This window comes from Mustela erminea, chromosome 7 (assembly GCF_009829155.1).
Source record: "Mustela erminea isolate mMusErm1 chromosome 7, mMusErm1.Pri, whole genome shotgun sequence".
NCBI lineage: Eukaryota > Metazoa > Chordata > Mammalia > Carnivora > Mustelidae > Mustela > Mustela erminea.
This window is the reverse complement of record NC_045620.1, coordinates 81006954-81025470: the sequence shown is the minus strand read 5'-3', so window position 1 is coordinate 81025470 and position 18517 is coordinate 81006954. Positions and strand designations below refer to the sequence as shown.

At 40.4% G+C, this 18517-nt stretch overlaps 1 long non-coding RNA gene across 2 annotated transcripts in view; it reads left to right on the top strand.

Moving 5' to 3' along the window:
* LOC116595640 overlaps positions 1–3154 on the top strand; it is a 63452-nt gene extending 60298 nt beyond the window's left edge. Inside the window, exons 5-6 of one of the 2 annotated variants that reach the window (XR_004287788.1) lie at positions 1597–2077; positions 3132–3154. This is a non-coding gene — a long non-coding RNA (uncharacterized LOC116595640). Of the gene's footprint in view, positions 1–1596; positions 2396–3131 lie in introns of those variants that run through there. The other variant, XR_004287787.1, reaches the window with a different exon arrangement.
* Positions 3155–18517: the final 15363 nt, after the last annotated feature.

Here is an 18517-nt window from a genome sequence, read left to right as displayed (position 1 = left end):
TCCAGTCCAAGTCTGCAGCCCCATCGGGAAAGTGAGAATGAAAACAGAAGCTACTCCCATTGCCTCGTCTCTGGCTGAGACCCGCATTGGTCACTTAGGCTCTGTGAGAGGATGGGAAGCTCCGCGAGTGCCTTCTCCTCTGGGTAGAGGGGTGTGTGTGTGTGGAGGGGGAGGTTCTCCTTTCTTCCCCGCGGACCCGCGCAGCTTGACCGACCATTTTGCGGAGGGATGACGACCCCCACCGTCCCCGCCTCGCTGATTCCCCACCCAGTGCCTATCCACTCCAGCGACGCTCCGCCCGCCCTCTGCTTCCGCCCTTGAGGCCACGCCTCCTTGGGGCCCAAGCCAGCCGGGGGCGGGCGGAGCTTCGATGGGGGCACTTCCTTTTCTTCCTCCTCCCCTGTTCCCTCTCCACCTGGGTGCTGCGGGGAGTTGCGGGATCCGAAGGCCTGGCGGAGACTGGGACCGGAGAACCCAGGGTATCTTCTCATTAGGACCGCGTCTGGGCCTGATCATCCGGAGACGGAGGGTTGAGTCGCTTTCTCCCGGGCGCATCTCTGCATTGAGAACCTGGGGGGTGGGGGGGGGAAGGATCCTGAAAACTCGTTTGGGCACTTCTTCCTCCTGATGCACCAACCCCACCCAAGTGGAAGTTTACAAGAGGGGGAATAGGGAAATAGATTGTTGAAAGGAGTGTGCCCCTGGATTGCGAAGTGCCTAGCCGAAGGACAATCAGGGAGCAAGGACGTGACAGTACTAAAGTTTTTTTGAAGTGAGTTCAGTTAAAAAATACAAATGGCGGGACGCTTGGGTGGCTCAGTTGGTTGGACGACTGCCTTCGGCTCAGGTCATGATCCAGGAGTCCGGGGATCGAGTCGCACATCAGGCTCCCAGCTCCATGGGGAGTCTGCTTCGCTCTCTGACCTTCTCCTCGCTCATGCTCTCTCTCACTGTCTCTCTCTCAAATAAATAAATAAAATCTTAAAAAAAAAATACAAATGGCTGGAATCACCATCAAAGTATTGCTAATTTCAAACTGCCTTTTAATTAATTACAGCTAACAGGATGCCTGTTAATTACAGTTCACACCAGTCCAAATACTTGCAGACCAAGTTCAGAAAGGATTATTTAGAGAAATGCAGGTAGGAAACAGGAAAATGGGGTATTGATGTTTTCAGAGTTCCTTTCAGGTATCTTAAAGATGGGCGGGGGGGGGCGGGGGGGGACTTCCAACAAATATATATCCCAGACATATACAAGAACAGCATAAAGCCACTGTCATCTGTGTTTCTCCATGTCTGACAGCAGTTTGTATTCACAAGTTGCTCACTGAAGTAAGCCCCTGTGATCAAAATGCAGCTAGGTGATTGAGCACATACAGTTGTTTGACTATGTTCTCAGATGCTGAATAACATTGCCTAACACACTTGTAGGGAGTTTAAAGGAAAAAAAAACACCTGGTTCAAGTGCTTAGAATTGTACTTGAACAATTATAGAAGCTATCGTTTAGCTTCTGTGAATTTTTGCCTAAAGAAATATGTAGTTGTGAGACTTACTTTATAACTACCTATTCATTCTGAAACTTTGTCCTTTTAGAAATTATTCGGCAGTGATTGGTGGTAGAGTGTAAGGTGCACGCAACCATATATGCCTGTCAGTGCTCTCAAGGATACCGTGAAAATTCTGAGGGTTGTGGGCAAATGAGATAAAAGGTCATGCTGTTTCTCCAGTGTTGCTTCTGCCTCTGACATAAGGAATAAATCAATATGGGAGTCCCAGACAGTTCAGGAGCTGCAGGCTTCATGCAGACATGGCCAAGTCTAAGAACTGTACCATAGACAACCAGTCACAAAAATGGCACAGAAACAGCATTTTATAAAACCCTGGTCACAAAGATCAGAATCTCTTAAGAGGATAGACACTGAGTTCCTGAGGAGCATGTTCTTTGCCAGGAAGCATAACAAGAAGAGCCTGAAGAAGGTGCAGGACAACTCCACCAAGGCCGTGAGAGCATGTGCTGAGGCTGTGAAGGCCCTAGTCAAGCCCAAAGAGATCAGACCCAGCATACTAAATGGCTGTAGGTGTAAGCTCAGTCAACTTGCCTACATTGCTCACCCCAAGCTTAGGAAACGTGTGGGTGCTGTATTGCCAAGGGTCTCAAACTTTGGCCTCAACCAGCCAAAGGCCAAGGCTCTAACCAAGGCCCAGGCTATGCCTGTGGCTCAGGTTCCCAAAGGTGCTCCCAATCCCCCATAAAGGCTCTAGTGTAGACGCTTGTGTCTGCCAATGTGAGGATACGAGTTCTGGTGTTACACCCACCCCCTCCCTGGGCTTCTGCTTGCGTGGGGCTAGTATCCTGTGCTATTTGTACAAAGAAACATGAGACAGGATCTGTCAAAAAGAAAAATAATAAAAGAAATGAATATGGTGAATAGTCAGAAGTGAGGAAGAAATGATGAGTTCATAGATCTCTATTTGAAAGACCCCAGGTAGAACTTTTAGAAATATGAAGTTCATTTTTTATCTCAGTGACTCCCTGGTGGTCTAGTGGCTAGGATTCGGCGCTTTTGTTTTTTATTTCATCTAGTAATAAAAGGTGAATTGAAAATAGGCTATATTCCGGACACTAACTGTTCATTATTTCACTGTACCTTTACCGTTCCGTGAGATCATCATCCTCATTTTACAGGGAAACAAATCAAGGCTTTGAGAAGTTAAGGTAGCTTACCCAAGGTCACACGGCTAGGAAGTGACCAGTTTAGGATTGAACTCAGGTCACCCATTTCTCTAAATCAGAAACCATGCAGAGGGACTCCTGGGTGGCTCAGTCAGTTGAGTGTCTGCCTAATGCTCAGCTCAACATCCCAGGGTCCTGGGATGGAGCCCCATGTCAGTCTCCCTGCTTAGCCCAGTTGGGTTCTCCCTCTCCCTCTGACCCTCCCTCCTGCTTGTGCTCTTACTCTCTCTCTCAAATAAGTATGAGGGTGTATCATTTATCTAAGTGCATCATAATGTATAGTTTAAATGGATACATTTTATGTAAATTGTACCCCAGTAATGTTAATTTTTTAAAAAATCATGCACAGGGCACCTGGGTGACTCAGTCAGTTAAGCATCTGCTTTTCCCTTAGGTCATGACCTCCGGGTCCTGGGATGGAGCCCCACGTTGGGCTCCCTGCTCAGTGGGAATCTGCTTCTCCTTCTCCTTCTGCTTCTCCCCACTTCATGCCCCCCCCGCCCCATGCTCACCCTCAAATAATAAATAAAATCTTTAAAAAATAATCATGCAGGATGAATGTGATGTTTATATGAGAAAGAAACATTTTGGGGGCACTTGGCTATCTCAGTTGGTTAGGCATCTGATGATTTCAGCTCAGGTCATGATTGAGGGTCATTGGATCAGGACCTACATTGGGCTCCGTGCTCAGCAGAGTCTGCTTGTCCCTCTCCCTCTGTTCCCTCCCCTGCACTTGCTTGCTTGCTCTCTCTCAAATAAATAAATAAAATCTTTTTTAAAAAACCAACATTATGATGTTTCAGAGATGGAGGTGAGATATACATAACTAACATGCACACTGAAAGATGGGTGACACCACAGTTAGGGATTGTTCATTTAGTTGATCTTCCCAACTTAAGATACAGATGTACAGAAATAACCGGGATGCTACCATGGCTAAGGGGCATGCAAGCCTGTTGGGGAAATCAATCAAGCAAACTTTCCAACAAAACTGGGAAAGACATCTGAAGTTTGTGATATTAAATCTGTATAACAAAAGTATGTTCCATGTAAAGGACATTAAAAAGATACATTTGGGGCAGCTGGGCAGCGCAGTCAGTTAAGCATCCAACTCTTGGTTTTGGCTCAGTCGTTTTCTTTCTTAGTTTTTGTTTTGTTTTGTTTTGTTTTAAGATTTTATTTATTTGACAGAGAAAGAGTTAGGGAGGGAACACAAGCATGGGGAGTGGGAGAGGGGGAAGCAGGCTCCCTGCTGATGCAGGGCTCCATCCCAGGACCCTGGGATCATGACCTGAGCTGAAGGCAGTCACTTAACAACTGAGCCACCCAGGTGCCCCCGTTTCTTTTCTTTAAAAATGGGAATAGTACCTATTTGGGTGACTGTAGGAAGGACTGGCTGATATATCACATATGGAAAAAGCTCTTTGGAAACTAGTCTATTCAAATGATAGTGTCAGAGGACAGAATATTCCTGAAGAGATATATAACTAACCATACTTTTATTTCAACAAGATACAAAGTGATTTAAATATTTTTAAAAGACTTTATTTATTTGAGAGAGAGAAAGAAAGAGAGAATGAGTGGGGGAGGGGCAAAGGAAGAGGGAGAAACAGACTCCAGGACCCAGAGTTGAAGTCAGATGCTTAACCAACTGAGCCACCCAGGTGCCCCCAAAGTGATTTAAATATTGTATTAGAAATAATGTTTAGGGGTGTTTGGGTGGCTCAGTCAATTAGGCATCTAACTCAATTTGGATTCAGGTTGTGATTTCAGGTCCTGGGATAAAGCCCCAGCTCTGGTTGGAGGGGAGACTGCTTGAGATTCTCTCTCTTTCCCTCTCTCTATTCTTTTCCCCCACTAAAATAAATAAATAAATCTTTTTTAAAAGGGTGAGTTACTTTGGCTGGTGTTGTGCATTAAAGTCACATTTTCTGTGTATAATGATGTACTATACTAAGCGTTGTGATTATAAGCTGTATAGCAGAATTTACACATTTTTATTTTCAGTTAAAACTTATTTGGCTCTCTAAAAATAAATAGATAAAAATTTTTAAAAAGCTTATTTAAACAGTTGTTGAAACAAGCAAGGCACACAATTGCTTTTGTGTTTAAAAGCTATTTTTGGCTGTTTAAAGAGAATATATTGATTCCTTTTTCATTGTATGACTCTCCATTTTGAAGTTTCACCAATTTCAGAAACATTTTGAATTTAAAGCTTTAATTACAATTTACGAATCAAATATTTTGTGAATTGGGTATTCTGAATAATTATGGTTACTTATGCACATGTAGAAACAGGGCACAAAATAGCTCAGTTCTTTCCAAAAGTAATAAAACTGGCTTTCTGGGGCTCAGTGGGCCAAAGCCTCTGCCTTCGACTCAGGTCATGATCCCAGGGTCCTGGGACTGAGCTCCGTATGGGGCTCTCTGCTGAGCGGGGAGCCTGCTTCCTCCTCTCTCTGCCTGCCTCTCTGCCTACTTGTGATCTCTGTCTGTCAAATAAATAAAATCTTTTTAAAAAAATGTTTAAAACTGGCTTTCTTAGGATGCTTAAACTGATGGTGGCTGTCCCCACCCAATAGAGGTATATGTATTGCTCAGTTTAACAGCAGCAGTAATGACAAACTCCACAAGGCCTCAGGATAGGAGATATGACCAATGAGATGTCATGGTTAGGAATTCTGCACAACTTTAACTTTTCCAAGAGAATATTCTTTTCAGTGGCTATTGTGAAGATAGTGACATATCTTGAGTGAAAAAGAAAACGATAGTGAGAGAAAGCATAAGTCTTAGGGCAATTTGATTCGATGCATATTTACCACCCTTTGTGAAATGCAGAGGAAACTGACCCAGTGCTGCCATCAGGAGAGTACTTAGCAAATTTGAGCATAACAGGAGAAAATGACCATTCTTGTTAATTAGATATAACCAGGATTGATGGTTGGCATAGAGCCTGAGATGAGACCTCTTTGTGGAGCACTTAGCCTTCCTGATGGTCGATACTCTCTTTACTATTTTACTTCTCTAACATTTGTTTAATATTAGTGCAATTTTTTTTTTAAAGATTTTATTTATTCACTTGATAGAGAGAAATCACAAGTAGATGGAGAGGCAGGCAGAGAGAGAGAGGGAAGCAGGCTCCCTGCCGAGCAGAGAGCCCGACGTGGGACCCGATCCCAGGACCCAGAGATCATGACCTGAGCCGAAGGCAGCAGCCTAAACCACTGAGCCACCCCAGGCGCCCCAATATTAGTGCAATTTAATTGGCAATGAAAGCTGCTGCTCAGACATGCATAAGCCTATAATTGATAAACTGCTAAAAATGTTTCTACTCCAAATAATTCCTAGTATGGTTTTCTTAATTTATTCATAGAACTTATAATGATTCATTCCAGAAATGTACCATTTTCTAGAACCATTCTGAACAAGAGGCAGCAACTTTAATAAGGAGATGTGTTATCCATTATAAATGACCATTTCCCCCGTCCAGCAACGTATCACCTTGAATTCCTATGTCTGTATGATAAAAATTGAAATACAATTTCAAAACTATACTTCTAGGGCACCTGGGTGGCTCAGTTGTTAAGTGTCTGCTTTTGGCTCAGGTCATGATCCCAGGGTCCTGGGATAGAGTTCCCCATTGGGTTCCCTGCTCAGCGGGAAGCCTGCTTCTCCCTCTCCCACTCCCCCTTCTTGGGTTCCCTCTCTCGCTGTCTCTCTCTCTCTCTCTGTGTCAAATAAATAAAATAAAATAAAACTATACATCGAATTCTTTTTTTTTTTTTAAGATTTTTTTTTTAATTTATTAGAGAGGGAGGGAGAGCACAGAAGGAGAGGGAGAAGGAGAAGCAGATTCTTGCTGAACATAAGACTCCATCCCAGGAGCTTGGGATCATGACCTAGTTGAAGGCAGATGCTTAATCAACTGAGCCACCCAGGCACCCCTATACTTTGAATTCTTTTTTTTTTTTAAGATTTTTTATTTATTTATTTGACAGACAGAGATCACAAGTAGGCAGAGAGGCAGGCAGAGAGAGAGGAAGGGAGCCCGATGCGGGGCTTGATTCCCAGAACCCTGGGATCAGGACCTGAGCCAAAGGCAGAGGCTTTAACCCACTGAGCCACCCAGGTGCCCCTATACTTTGAATTCTTAAGATACTTTTTGGCAAGGTATTTTAAGAATCTTTAAAAGCTCATGACCTTTGATTCAATAACTACCCTCCTAGAAATCTACCCAAAGAAGATAGAAATTAAAGCAAAGATTAGATACAAAACACATTCACAGAATTTATAACATCAAAGATTAGAAAATCTAACCTAAACATAATAAGATCTTTAAATAAATTGACATATCAATTTATGCTTATCTTAAAATATAGTCATTTAAAATTTACAGAAATTTAAAAATGTGTTTCAAGTAGATGTGATCTTAGAGTATCATTCAAGTTTGTAAAAATACATGTATATACATAGAAAAAGGACAAGAAACAACTAGATAAGAATGTTATCTGTAGTTATTGCTGATTTAGTAAGATTATGGGCCATTTAAATTTTCTTTGTCTTTTAATTTTTTCATATTCTTTATAATGAACATGCTTTTTATAGCCAAGAAAATAAATGCTACTTTTTAAAAAATATTTTATTTGTTTATTAGAGAGAGAGAGCGAGTGACCATGCACAGGGGGCAGGGGCAGAGGCAGAGGGAGAGGCAGGCTCCCCGCTGAACAGGGAGCCAGATGTGGGATTTGATCCAAGGATCCTGGGATCATGACCTGAGCCAAAGGCTTAGCGGACTGAGCGAACCAGATGCCCCAAAAATACTACTTTTTAAAAAGAAAATGATTACGGGGCTTAACAAACACTTTTTGATTCATAAATAATAAAATGAGATATTAGTACTTAGTCATGGTAAATAGCCCAGAAATAATCCCAAACAATGACTAGTTTAGAAACAAGCAGTCTCACTCTGCCTTCTCTTTTCTTTCATTCTTATCCTCTTCTAGTTGTTAAAAATGTTTCCTGTAGTGGGGTGCCTGGGTGGCTCCATCAGTTTAGCATCTGACTCTTTATTTCAGCTCAGGTCAAGATCTCAGAGTCATAAGATCAGTCCCTGTCTGGCTTGCACTGGGCCTGCTTGGGATTCTCTCCCTCTCCCCCTCTGCATTCCCAAGGCAAGGGTGCAGACAGACAGACAGACACACACACACACACACACACTCTCTCTCTCTCTCTCTCTCAAAAAAAAATAAAAATAAAAATTTGTTTCTTATGGTTGAAAGCCTATTATTACCAAAGTAGAATAGTATAACATGAATTAAGTCCAAAAGCTTATACTTACATAAGCCTAAAGTGCTAACTTAAAAAAAGATTAATAACACAAGCCCCCAAACAAAGGTTATGTATCATGACATGTTTCCTTCTTTCTAATACCCTGAGAGTCCTAGGCCCTGTGCTAAATAGTGCAGAATTGCCATAACTGAGGGGTTTTTTTCACCTAAAATGTTCATATACACTTAAATTTAAACATGTCCTAGGAAAATGTCTGGAAGGCTACCCCTTGATATCAAGGGGTGATAAGTCTCTGGGTTGGTAGAAATATTAATGTTTTTAGGACATTTTTGTCCATATTTTCAGACTGCCCTGTAATGTGCAAACATAGCCTTATGTTAAAAAAAAAAAATGCTATCCAGTGCTGTCAGAATTAGTCTCTTTGAGACCTTGCTAACTCACAATTAGGAAGACAAATTACCAATTACAATATGGAGTTTTGACAGACTAAATAATATGGCTTTATATCTGGTATCTGCCCAGTACTTGGGAAAAATATAATTCCTTTGAACTCATCTATGAAGCAATTTAGGAAACCCTCTTGGAAAACTCAGTTGTACAACAACTATTTAAAGAAATTAAATTTATATCTTCCATTGGCAGTTATTTCACTGGAGTCATACGTTGAATGATTTAAAACAAGACAGGTACTCCAATAGAAAATTAAACAAACACAAAATCCCACGAGGAAACCAACAAGTTTCCTAAAAGAACAGGATCAAGTTAATAACTGGTGTTTAAATAAAAACCCCTGGGACATTTTTGCACATCAGAGCTTTTAGAGATGGAGCATTATTAGTGAGTTGGTAACAAGGTCCATTTTACAAAGTATATTAGCACAGAGTTTGACATAAAGTAGATATTCAGTATCTTCTTATAAAAATTTGTTTTGATTCAAACCTATGCAATAGAAAATGATTCCTAAATTTAGTTTACAAATTAAGTTTGTTACAAATTAAGTTTATTACAAATTAAGGTTATGTGTTCACTTAAAACATATAGTTTTAAGTTTTCTCCCTAAATTTGAACATCTAGATGAAAAAGTTTCAATCAATTTGAGTATACACCTAACAAAATGAAACAAAACCATTAAGATTGAGGCAATATTATGCACTGAAAAACACTTTGAACACTGGAATCTACTCCCGACATTGAGCTAACTAGCTTGTAATCTTGGGGTTCATTTTCTACTACTTTAAAGTAAGGTGATTAAACAGGATCATCTGCAAAGATTTCTTCATAGTTAACACTCTATAATTTGAAAACAAACATAGGAAGGTACTAAAAGATGGAGAGAAGGTAGATTCTAAAAGGTGGAGAGAAAGTAGCCACTAGCACAAATTAAAGAACAAAATTAAAGCACAAATTAAACCCCAGGGGCACCTGGCTGGCTCAGTGGGTAGAGCATGTGACTCTTGATTTAGAGGTCCTCAGTCTGTGCCCCACGTTGGGTGTAGAGATTACTTAACAACAACAACAACAAAAAGCCCCAACAAAAGCCTCCTCTTTTTAGCCAAAGTACCTGAAAAAGGGCAGTCTAGCAAGACAGACTTGTAAGCAACAAGATCCCTACTCTAGCCAAACAGGACACAAACAAACAAATAAACAATACTATGGCCCCAACCCCACCCATGTCAGTGGAGGCCTAGTGGAGAGCTCAGACTTCTACTCTTGCCAGGCAGTAATAAAATAGCTTAACCCTCCCCCTCACCACCACCACCAGCATAATATCAGAGGAAGCCTAGTGGAGAGTCAGGACTTTCACAACCACTGGCAGTAATGAAGCCAGAGGTCACTCACTCCCACTCCTGAGTTGTCACTGGAATCCACATGAGGAATGCTAAGGCCTATTACCCCTCCCTACCAAGGTGTAGCAGTGGAGGCCTAGTAAAGAGCTATAACTCACATCTCCTTCCTTAGGTAAGGAAAAGCACCTCCCACCTCAGACGCTAATACAGGCTGAGTAGAGGCTGAAAGTCCAATACCCAAATGAAATTCTACACAATAATGTAGAATAGTGATCACAATAATGCGGTGATCACTCCCCCATCTCCCATCCTTCTCCTGTTGGAGCCCTTCAGAGGAAGCCAGCTAAAACATAAGGTTTAAATAAGATCCATATGGTTTCCTTTGAAACACAAAGAAGTTTTTAATCTGATAAAGTCAAATTTATCTCTCTTTTTTTCTTTTATTGCTCATGCTTTTGGTGTCATATCTAATAATCCTTTGCCAAATCCCAAATCATGTTTTCCCCTTATGTTTTCTTGTAAGAGTTTCATAGTTTTAACTTATACATGGAGGTCTTTGATCCATTTTGAGCTAATTTTTGCATATGGTATAGGATAAGATTCCATCTTCATACTTTTGCCTGTGGCTATCTAGTTGTCTCATCATTTGTCAGAAAGAACATTCTTCCCCATTGAATAGTCTTGGCACCCTTGTCAAAAATCAGTTGACTATAGATGTATGATTTACTTCTGGACTATCAATTCTATTCTCTTGATCTATATGTCTCTCCTTGTGCCAGTACCACATTGTCTTGATTACTGCTGCTTTGTAGTAAGTTTTGAAATCAGGAAGTATGAGTCTTCCAACTTTCCTCTACTTTTTCAAGATTAATTAGGTTATTCTGGGTCCTTTGCAATTCCATATGAATAGTATTTTATTTATTTATTTTTAAAAGAATTTTATTTATTTATTTATTTATTTATTTATTTGACAGACAGAGAGAGCACAAGCAGGGGGAGTGGCAGGCAGAGGGAGAGGGAGAAGCAGGCCCCTCACTGAGCAGAGAGCATGACATAGGGTTCCATCCCAGGACCATGGGATCATGACCTGAGCCAAAGGCAGACGCTTAACCAACTGAGCCACCTAGCCACCCCTATTTTTCCTCTTGTTAACATTAGATATTGATTAATTGATTAACATTGATTAACATTAACATTGATTAATTTGTGAATACTGAATCACCCTTCCATCCCAGGAATAAATCCCACCTAATGATGGAAAAGACTTTTTTTTTAATGCATGGTTGACCTTAGTTCTGATTTTTGTTGAAAATTTTTGTATCTGTGTTAATCAGAGATATTGGCCTCTTTTATTGTAATGTCTTTATCTGATTTGGGCATTAGGGTAATGCTGACCTTATAGAATATATTTGGAAGCTTTGCTTTGTTTTATATTTTTTGGAAGTTTGAGAAGAATAGGTATTAACTTTTCTTTAAATGCTTTGTAGAATTCACCTGTGGAGCCATTGGTTTTATTTTTTTGTTTTTTTATTTTTTAAAGATTTTATTTATTTATTTGACAGAGAGAGAGCATAAGAGGAGAGAAGATCAGAGGGAGAAGCAGATTCCCTGCAGAGCTGGGAGCCCAGTGTGGGACTTGATCCCGGGACTCTGGGATCATGACCTGTGCTGAAGGCAGTTGCTTAACCAACTCAGCCACCCAGGCAACCAAGCTACTGGTTTTAGACTTCCATTTGATTGATGGGGTTTTTTTGATTATTGATTCAATTTCATCACTGGTAATCAGTCTGTTCAGATTTTCTATTTCTTCCTGATTTGGTTTTGGGAAATTGTATGTTTCTAAGAATTCAACCAGTTTCTTCTAGGTTGTCCAGTTTGTTGGCATTAATTTTGGCATTGGCATTATAATTTTTCATAATATTCTCTTATAATACATTTAATTTCTGTGGTGTCAGTTGTTATTTCTCCTCCTCTCTCCCCCAACTTTCTTTAACCTCATTTTCTACCAGGCATCCCTATATACTGTGTTTCATACAAGCTTTTGTGCTATTTTTTTTACACACCAAGCACATTCATCTTTTAGAGCATTTGTATTTTCTGTTTGTTCTGTCCAGAACACCCTTCCTCCAGATACTTTTAAAGTTTCCTTTGCTTTCAGGTCTCTGGTAGAAGGTGATGGTTCTGATAGAATGTGATGACTGCCTATCAGCATAATCACTCTCTAGCTCCTGTCTCTTTCTACATAGCACTTACCAACACCATTACATACCTGTTTGCTTATCATCTGTCTTGTTTTCTAGATCATAAGCTCCATGACAGCAAGGATTTTGTTCACTACTAAATCCCAAGAGCCTATTTATTTATTTATTTATTTATTTGACAGAGAGAGAGAGAGAGCATAAGCAGAGTGAGCAGGAGGCAGAGGGAGAAGAAGAAGCAGGATCCCCAGTGAGCAGGGATCCCCATGTGGGATTCGATCCCAGGACCCTGGGATCGTTACCTGAGCTAAAGGCAGCCACTTAATCAACTGAGCCACCCAGGTGTCCCCTATGTCAGTATTTGGAACATAGAAGATGCTCAATAAATACTTGGTAAATGAATGACTTAAGATAATAGGGGAAATGGAATACTAGATTTTCCATGGAAGCTACCAAGCAGAAAGACAGAAGTGAGAAGAACATGACAGAAAAATCACACCAATATGTTTTGAATATGCTCAAAGTGAGTTGACTGCTGCCTGAGTAATAAAGATTGTGTTCCTGCCTTCAAGTTCAGGAGTTGACAAGGTAATAGCCTGATAATATCTATACAGAAGTAAGACAATGTACAGAAGTACAATAATTTTATGAGACAATAGAAGTATCTGTGTTCATATAAATCTTTCTATGGAATTAGAAATGGTGAGTATGAGGAGAAAGCTTATTTTGGGGTTATATAATACGTAAGACAATTTTGAATGATGGTTATGACTATGGCTTGCCATAAACTTATGGTCACATTTTCTGAGTAGTTTTGATTCCTTACTAAAGAGTGTGAAAACAAGTTTGGCCTGATTTAGCTTCCTAAGACAGCAGTGAACCACCTACTTCATACCAGCATAACCTACTTTTAGATTAATTTCTAGGTAGGTAGATAGTATCAAGGCCTTCTTGTGGGTGATTCTTGGATTTAGAAATTTTTTTTAAAGATTTAATTTTTTTATTTTATTTATTTTTTAAGATTTTACTTATTTATTTGAGATAGAGCAAGAGTGAGAGAGCACAAGAGGGGGAGCAACAGGCAGAGGGAGAAGCAGGCTCCCCACTGAGCAGGGAGCCCGATGCAGGGCTGGATGCCAGGACTATGGGATCATGACCTGCGCCAAAGGTGGACACTTTATCAACACTTTATCAACCTGAGGAGCCCCTCAGGTGCTCCTCAATTTAGAAACTTATGATTGCTTCTGATACCACATTCCAGCTCAGAAACACTGGAATACTTCATATCCTTAATATTCAATGTCCAGTCAAGCAATAAATGTCATAGAACCTGGACCTGGAAGATCCAGAGCCAGGATCTAGCCCAGTGTAGGAGTATAATTGACCCAGATGATTTATCAGCAGCTCTGTTCCGAAGGTGAAATAATTATATTTATATTTACATCTTATATTTGGTGGAATTCAACAGTGAAGCCATCTAGGCCTGGGCTTTTCTTTGTGGGTAGTTTTTTATTACTAATTTATCTATTGACTTGTTGTAGATCTATTCAAATTGTCTATTTCTTCTTGAGTTAGTTGTGGTACACTGTGTCTTTCTAGGAATTTGTGTATTTCATCTAAGTTATCTAGTTTTTTGGCATACAATCGTATGCCATGGTATTCCTCTTCATAGTATTCCTCCTTATCACTTATGGCTAAACTGAACTAAATATTCCTCATACTGGCTCATGGTTTCCTGCCCTTTCAGTTTTGCACTTGGAATACCCTCAACTTAATCTCTACCTATTAAAATGTATTGGATATCTACTGGGACCAAAATATTCTTCAAGTTCTCTAGGGAATGCGTGAACAACAGATATGATAAGGTCTTGGCTTTGGAATAGATAGCTGTCAACAATGTTAAGTGCTGCGAGAGAGGTCAAAGAGACCAAGAAATGGCACTTAAATTTGACAATCTTGAAGCCAGTGTCAGCTTTGAAAAGAACAATTCCAGGACAATGTGGAAGCAGATAAGAAGAAAATAATGAGTAAATAGAACAATGCATGAGCTCCAAGAAAGTAGGGATTTTTGTTCCTTTTATTTACTTTGTTCCCCATCATGTAGACCATGCCTAGTATATTGAAAGCTCTCCATAAATATTAGTTAAATAAATGAATTAATTAAGCCATTGGTAAGTGGTGGTTAAAAAAAAATAGAGGCAATGGGAGTAATAAAGGAAAGACTAGAATAATGTTGTAATTGAAGAAAGGCGCAAGTTGAACATGCTTTTAGGGGGAGGACTCCAGTGGAAAAGTGGAAATCAAAGATGTTAAAAAAGAGAGAGAGAGAGAGAGAGAGATGGTAAAAGAGTTGGGGTGCCTGGCTGGCTCAGTCAGTAGAGCGTGCAGCTCTTGGTCATGTGTTCAAGCCCCATTTTGGGTTGGGGTAGAGATTACTTTTTTTAAAAAGATGTAAAATAGGGAAAACATTATCATTATGCAATGTTATCATTAAAGCAATAGGAAAAGGTCACAAATAGTGGAATAGGAAGAGGCAAGTCCCACCTAATGTGTAAATAGAGTCATTTGCAACTCTTTGCAAGAAAAGAAAATTATTCCTCATAATGGGTTCCCTATTCCCATTAACTGCCAGAAAATACAGTCAAGCACCCAAGCTAGAGACTCTGGTTTTCTTTAACACCTCCTTCTCTTTTGTCTTCTTGCCTGCTTCAAGGAAAAGAAAGTTATCTCAATTCCACTTCTATAATGCTCCATTTCCACTCCCATCTTCCATCCCCACTGGCCCTACCCTAGATAAGCCATCAACATTTTCTTTCTTTCTTTTTTTAAGATTTTATTTATTTATTTGTCAGAGAGAGACACAGCAAGAAGGGGAACACACGCAGGAGGAGTGGGAGGAGGAAAAGCAGTCTTCCCGCTGAGCAGGGAACCTGATGCGGGGCTTGATCCCAAGACCCTGGGATCATGACCGGAGCTGAAGGCAGACACTCAAAAGACTGAACCACCCAGGCACACACATTAACATTTTCTTTCTTTCTTTTTTTTTTTTAATATTTTATTTTATTTATTTGACAGAGAGAGCAATCACAAGCAGGCAGAGAGGCAGGCAGAGAGAGAGAAGAAGGCTCCCTGCTGAGCGGAGAGCCTTATGTGGGGCTCAATCTCAGGACCCTGAGATCATGACCAGAGCCGAAGGTAGAGGCTTAACCCACTGAGCCACCCAGGCACCGCCCCCATCAACATTTTCTTTTCTTTTTTTTTTTAAGATTTTATTTATTTGTCAGAGATAGAGAGGGAGAGCGAGGGAGCACAGGCAGACAGAGTGGCAGGCAGAGGCAGAGGGAGAAGCAGGCTCCCTGCCGAGCAAGGAGCCCAATGTGGGACTCGATCCCAGGACACTGGGATCATGACCTGAGCCGAAGGCAGCTGCCCATCCAACTGAGCCACCCAGGCGTCCCATCCCATCAACATTTTCTCGACTGGAATTTTGTTTTTAATATTTTTTTAAAGATTTTATTTATTTATTTGACAGACAGAGATCACGAGTAGGCAGAGAGTCAGGCGGGGAGAGAGAGAGGGGGAAGCAGGCTCCCTGCTGAGCAGAGACCCTGATGTGGGGCTTGATCCCAGGACCCTGGGATCATGAGCTGAAGGCAGAGGCTTTAACCCACTGAGCCACCCAGGCACCCCTTGACTGGAATATTGATGAAGGATAGTTGGAAGGAAGGCAGGCAGGGACAAGGGGGCCCCACCCTAAGAGGAAACCACCCTTAAAAGGATTTTACACCACCCTCAAAGGAGCCCTACCCCCCCTTTCCTATGTGATAGGTGACAAACCTGATTGGATGACAAGTGCAGTGAGGATTAATCTGATTAAAATGCCCTCTAACAAGTTCATAAAAACCCCTAGATTTAGAAACTCTAGTGGCAACTTTCTTGGGTCCCTTTCCTCTTCAGGAGCTTTGTACTCTTCTTTCTATCACTCAGTAAACCTTGCTTTGCTGCCCACCACTCTGTCTGGTCTACCCCTTCATTCTTTGAAGCGAAGTGACCAAGAACCACAGGCACTGCTGACAGCAGAAAAAAATCCTATAACAATATTTTAATGATTTTCTGACGATACGGTGAATTCAGTAGCTTTCAGCTCTCAGTCCCTTCTTTATACTGCCATCAGAACTATAGTCTTAAAACACAGATATGGGGGGCACCTGGGTGGCTCAGTGGGTTAAAGCCTCTGCCTTCGGCTCAGGTCATGATCCCAGGGTCCTGGGATTGAGTTCCTCATCGGGCTCTCTGCTCAGCGGGGAGCCTGCTTTCTCCTCTCTCTCTGCCTGCCTCTCTGCCTACTTGTGATCTCTCTCTCTCTGTCAAATAAGTAAATAAAATCTTTAAAAAAAAAAAAAACACAGATATGATCATACCATTTTCCTCTTCAAAAGAGCCATAATAGATCATTTATGTCTTTAATATTTCTTCATTTATTGAGTGCCTTGCATATGCTAGGTGCTGGGGATATACTAGTGAGTTAGAATAAGGGGGGGTGTTTCAAATTAGGGGTAAAGAAATGGTCGCAACAAAATGAAGACACTTAAGAATGAAGTGTCATTTTTCTCCTTTGAGATTGACAAAGATTAAAAAGAATGAAAATACTCAGTGTTGGCAAATATGTAGGAAAACAAGCAACCTTATCCACTACTGGTGAACATTACTAGATACCAACTTTTTAGAGGGCAGTTTAGCGATACTTATTAGGACAAATTGGTATCATCAAAATTTTAACAATAGTTATCTCCAGGGTTGTGGATTTATGAAAGACTAACTTGCTACTTCTCACAGTATTTTTCACTACTTCCTATAGTATTTAAGTGTTTATAATATTTATATTTTTCAACTTGAAAAAATGAAGACACAAAAATGGAAAAAATTACCTTTCTTAGACAGTTTCACACTTTTTAGGTCAACATTCAAGGCCGTTTAAAATGAGTCCCTTATGTAGTCCCACCTTCCACCATTCCCATTTTTTACCCAGGGCTGTCCAGGTAGTGCTTTTCATTCTTCTGTGCCTCTTATATTCCTCTAACTAGAATCCCTTCCTCCTCTCCTTTATTACTCAAAACAGTACTCATCTTCCCAGAACAACTTAGGAGTCACTTCCCTTTCTCTGTGAAGCTTGTCCTCCCATCTGGTTTAAAATGCCCCTCCTTACTGCCGAGGGGGTTGTTTGTTTATACCTCAAACAAAGCACAGCTTGGTTTGCATTGTTGTTGCTCGTGTCTGATGTCTCCCTTGCCATCTTTTATTCTCAATTTTATTTGCTTTTTCTTTGAGATAAATGTTAATTTCAAAATACTACTCAGATTCCTATATGTTCCATACCTAAATCCACACTTAAATTACACAGTTTTCAGAGATGCATAGCTCAGCAATGTGGGCAGTTTCCTTCAAGTCACAAAATGCTACTTTGTATTAATTTGTATTTGAAGAGAGTGCAGGAATTAATTAAACATGTCTATAGATGCCTCCTGTTTATTCTCTGACAATGAGCCGGAATTATTACCTCACTTTAAGCCTTTCTCTGGTGATTTGTTTACAGAGAGTTGTGCTAAATAGCTGAATTGTTGTCATGACCCTTTGCCTAGATCTTTTCAAAACAGTCATTAGACTTGAGTTTTACATAACACACACACACACACAATCTCATAACGAAGAGGCAAATTGAAAACAATTCTTAGAATTTTAAGCTTGCACTGTGTTAAGATTGGATTTATGGTAATAGGAATAGCCCGCAATTTTATAATTCAGCAATAATTAAATCTGATCATTTATAAGTGCTGAAGTGTCTGTGGTTGCCAAACTGTGATAAAGTATAAAATTAACTAATTACCTTACATGAACTTGATCAATAGGGCTCCTTTCCATAAACCAGAGAATTAACTACTTTTTGCTCTTTTGGTGACTACACAGTTTCAGGTCCCCAAGTGGGAGTAGCTCTTAAAGCAAAAGTGGCAGCTCCATTATCATTTGTAAATTTCCACTAAGAAGCCAGCCTGGCAGTGTCTGTTGGCCACGCAGCCTGTGACCTTTCTAACAGCCTGATTCTCGTCATTGTTTTGTTTATGAGCATCTATCTGTGCCGTGAAAGTTCTGGGGAGAGAGTTTCAAAAAAAAGAAAACTGAAACTAAGAAAGAAGTCAAAAGCAAAAAGCTAGAAACTACTTCTTTAGCCCTTTCTTTATGATCTCAGGACTTCAGGGACCTTGAAAGATTGATTTCCTCTCACTCAAGTTTCTTATAAAATTAGCTTTGGCTCATACATTTGTAACACAGTAGTTAATTTTACAAGATAAGCAGTATAGGGGAAATATATCTGAGGGGAAAAATCAAGTGCTGCAAGCTCAAGAGACACTTATAAGGTCACAGAACAAAGCTGGTTAGTAAAGTGGTCCCACTGTAGACCTGCAAATAGCAAAGGGTCTGCTTCAGGTTAATTTCAGTGTATCTTTCAT